Source organism: Amphimedon queenslandica, unplaced genomic scaffold, assembly GCF_000090795.2.
Source record: "Amphimedon queenslandica unplaced genomic scaffold, v1.1 AMPQUscaffold_13245, whole genome shotgun sequence".
NCBI lineage: Eukaryota > Metazoa > Porifera > Demospongiae > Haplosclerida > Niphatidae > Amphimedon > Amphimedon queenslandica.
Window position 1 is genome coordinate 111,269 of NW_003546519.1, and position 4,881 is coordinate 116,149.

General features: G+C 34.4%; 1 pseudogene; it reads left to right on the plus strand.

Moving 5' to 3' along the window:
• Positions 1-1,479: 1,479 nt before the first annotated feature.
• Positions 1,480-3,744, plus strand: LOC100641052 (tryptophan--tRNA ligase, cytoplasmic-like; annotated as a pseudogene).
• The last annotated feature ends 1,137 nt before the right edge of the window (positions 3,745-4,881 follow it).

Below are 4,881 nucleotides of genomic sequence, written 5' to 3' on the forward strand. Positions count from 1 at the left end.
CTCTTATCAATACTTGACCTTTTTCATGGAGGATGATGAATGTCTGGCAGAGATAGAAAAGGTAGTAATAGCATAACAAATATTTAACTTATAATGTTTTAATTTAGAATTATAAGAGTAGAAAACTGCTTACTGGACAACTCAAAAAGAGCTTATTGGTGTGCTTCAAAAGCTTGTTGGGGATCATCAGGCAAGGCGTGCTGAGGTGACTATGGATGTTGTGAAGCAGTTCATGACTCCTCGTCCTCTGAATTTTAAGCTGTCAGCTTAAGGATCAAAAAGAACTTTTTGCTGTCTCTGTTTGACTGTAATGTTAATTATTTTTGCTATTAGTTTTACTGTTATAGCTAGATCTATTACTTTGATTTTTTTGATTTGAATATTAATTTTACACCAGTGGTGCATATAGTGCGTATGGTGTGTATGGGTTCATTTGCCTGAAAATAATTTTATACAAAGTAAAATCAGGATCAACATGAAATAAATCTTAAACGATACACATACTAGATCTAGACAAAACACCTTTAAATGGTATACATGATCAAAACAGTTTCCTTGAAAAACAACCCACCCAAAGCATTCCTTCACATAAATCAAATTAAAAGATGGGTGTATCTATCATGAATAAGGTAATAACCATCACATGATATGGGAAAGAGAACCACACAATGTATCATGATTTACATTGTACTGTACAATGTAAATGATGATACATTGTATCCTATCCATACAGTGGCAAATTTAATTATTCATCAGTTGGATTTCAGCTAGTGTGTTACTAAACTTGTATCATTATTTGAATAGGTAATGGCAGCAATTTCAATTGCTATAGATCTAGAATGGTGACATTTAGCATAAAATTGTAAATTTAATGTATTTGTCATGCACATGAGTTATGGACAATGACTATACTCATTAATGTTATGTAAAGCGCAACTCAACAGACTCCGCAGTTATGCTGCAAATGACTACATCTTTTCCAGGGTACCATCTCCTTTATGCATCATATGCAGTCTACTTTTAACTGTTATGACTATATTTTTTGCAAAATCACTGCAATCTCTTCACATGCACAGCTATTCCTGGCTTTTTTTACAAGTTGAACATGATATGATAATTTATGCATGAGTAAATAACAATAGTTTCATCATACTCCTTTGCTTATACCAAGCCCCTTTGCTACCCCCTTCTTTATCGTACACTCAATGATTATATAAATTCCAAGAAAATGTAGAATTAGAAGATTAAAAGTTGCAGGTGTGGTCAGCGCACTTAGCATTGCCGAGGCTGCTGGCCCAGCCCGTACAGAGATAATGGCAACAGCAGCTCAACCTATAAACAAATAGTTGATCCTTGAACAGCGAAGGGGAAAAGATCAACAATGAAAAGTTCATTGGTAGGTTAATATGTCAGTTCGTGAAAATTGCTAGATCTAAGGTATTAATTTTGTTTTAGCTCAGTTTGGAAGTGAGAGAATAGATGAATCCCTTCTACAAAGGATTGAAACTCTATCAAAAAAAAACCCGGCCCATCACTTTCTCTGCCGAGGAATTTTTTTCTCACAGGTAGTCTATTAGTCATAAATATATATTACTCTGTACTACAAATATTACATCATGGCCTGCCTATGCAGGGATGTTCCTGATATCTTGAATGCATATGAGCAAAATAAGCCATTCTTTTTCTACACTGGGTGTGGTCCTTCATCGGAGTCCATGCATTTTGGGCATCTTATTCCATTCCTTTTTACCAAGTAAGGGCATAAACATTAAGGTATATTTGCCAATAGCGTAAAGATTAACAGTTTGGAGCTGTGATAGGAATAGCTATAAATGCTAACTATGGTACATGGGTGCATGATGATGATGAAAGTACATATTTGCTGTGTTCTTGCACTTATGTTACAGTATAGCATAACTAGACACCACATTAAGTCATAAAACTATATAATGCCGATCCTTAAGTGGGTGCAGTATCTTTCATATGGTTTTTGCGGGGGGAACTGACTTAAGGCAATGTGCAATTTTTTGTGCATTAATTAATAATAATGTCAATGTATGTAAATTATTATTATAATTGTTAAATAGTAATTTTGTCACTGCACTGAGTGTACAAGGGTATGAGCCGAAGTACAAAGCTATTATATAAAAGAAATTTTACATGCAATATTGTATTTGACAATGCCATATTCTAGTTATGAGTGTGAATATTATTATATCTACTTCTACAACTCTACTGCATGCTAATAGTTGTTATTGTGCTGTTGCAATTATGGTAAAAGAATGGCATCATAGTGCCACTGGGTCATGGTTCCCGTGATAAGATCATGTGACAATGCAACACTAGCACTAGGAGAATGAATTTATGCTCCTATGCACATGCATGCTTGCTAATAGTACTTGTTATTGTCTTTTTGCCTCAGTAGTCATTGTATACTTAGCTAAGTATCTTATCAGCATGTTTACAACTTGTTGATGTGAATTGTCTGTTTGTGTATCTTTATATTGCTGATTATTGTTTGATATGACATTACATAGCGATAATTATAATGTGCTACCACATTGGCTAACAATTCTTTATTAATATAGATATTTGCAAGTTGTATTTGATGTACCACTTGTGATACAAATGACTGATGATGAGAAATTTATGTGGAGAGATCTTGGCCTAGAGGAAGCTCATTGCCTTGCTTATGAGAATGCTAAAGACATTGTTGCCTGTGGTTTTGATGTTAATAAGACTTTACCTTTTCAAACTTGGATTAAATGAGGTACTGAAAAAAAATTAAATACATTAAGCATTTTTACATTGTAATGTATTTGAACTCTATTCCTTAATTTTCAATCATTTTGTCTAATTGTTAATTTACTTTTATAGTTGCTGTCCATCTTTTTATTGTAATGTCCTACATATACAAAAGTGTGTAACTTGTAATCAGGCAAAGGGTATATTTGGTTTCCAGGATACAGATTCTATAGGTGAGTTTACCATGCAAAAGGATTTATGACTAAATATACTGTTTCATAATGTACAGGTAAAATGGCATTCCCAGCTGTTCAAGCAGCACCATCCTTTAGTACTACCTTTCCAGACATATTTGGTGACAATAAAAATGTCAGGTGTCTCATCCCTTGTGCCATTGGTCAGGTAATGATGTATACTTATTAGTATATGAGGTCGGCTGTTATAGGATCCATACTTTTGTATGACAAGAGATGTAGCACCACGTCTTGGCTATCACAAACCAGCACTCCTTCATTAAACTTTCTTTCTAGCACTTCAAGGACCACAATCCAAGATGTCCGCCAGTGATCTAACATCATTCATCTTTCTTAAGGATACTCCAAAGGAAATTGAGCAAAAAATCAACAAGTATGCTTTTTCTGGTGGATGTGACACAAAAGAAGAACACAAGAAACATGGTGGTAACACTGATGTTGATATCTCTTATCAATACTTGACCTTTTTCATGGAGGATGATGAATGTCTGGCAGAGATAGAAAAGGTAGGAATAGCATAACAAATATTTAACTTATAATGTTTTAATTTAGAATTATAAGAGTAGAAAACTGCTTACTGGACAACTCAAAAAGAGCTTATTGGTGTGCTTCAAAAGCTTGTTGGGGATCATCAGGCAAGGCGTGCTGAGGTGACTATGGATGTTGTGAAGCAGTTCATGACTCCTCGTCCTCTGAATTTTAAGCTGTCAGCTTAAGGATCAAAAAGAACTTTTTGCTGTCTCTGTTTGACTGTAATGTTAATTATTTTTGCTATTAGTTTTACTGTTATAGCTAGATCTATTACTTTGATTTTTTTGATTTGAATATTAATTTTACACCAGTGGTGCATATAGTGCGTATGGTGTGTATGGGTTCATTTGCCTGAAAATAATTTTATACAAAGTAAAATCAGGATCAACATGAAATAAATCTTAAACGATACACATACTAGATCTAGACAAAACACCTTTAAATGGTATACATGATCAAAACAGTTTCCTTGAAAAACAACCCACCCAAAGTATTCCTTCACATAAATCAAATTAAAAGATGGGTGTATCTATCATGAATAAGGTAATAACCATCACATGATATGGGAAAGAGAACCACACAGTGTATCATGATTTACATTGTACTGTACAATGTAAATCATGATACATTGTGTACTGATATTCCTTTTAATTGATTATCTATCCTATCCATACAGTGGCAAATTTAATTATTCATCAGTTGGATTTCAGCTAGTGTGTTACTAAACTTGTATCATTATTTGAATAGGTAATGGCAGCAATTTCAATTGCTATAGATCTAGAATGGTGACATTTAGCATAAAATTGTAAATTTAATGTATTTGTCATGCACATGAGTTATGGACAATGACTATACTCATTAATGTTATGTAAAGCGCAACTCAACAGACTCCGCAGTTATCCTGCAAATGGCTACATCTTTTCCATGGTACCATCTCCTTTATGCATCATATGCAGTCTACTTTTAACTGTTATGACTATATTTTCTGCACAATCACGGCAACTTCTTCACATGCACAGCTTAGTATTCCTGGCTTTTTTACAAGTTGAACATGGTATGATAATTTATGCATGAGTAAATAACAATAGTTTCACCATACTCCTTTGCTTATACCAAGCCCCTTTGCTACCCCCTTCTTTATCGTACACTCAATGATTATATAAATTCCAAGAAAATGTAGAATTAGAAGACTGGAAGTTGCAGGTGTGGTCAGCGCACTTAGCATTGCCGAGGCTGCTGTGCCCAGTCCGTACAGAGATAATGGCAACAGCAGCTCAACCTAAAAAACAAATTGTTGATCCCTGGACAGCTACAGCTGGGGAAGGGGAAAAAAAGATCAACAATGAAAAGC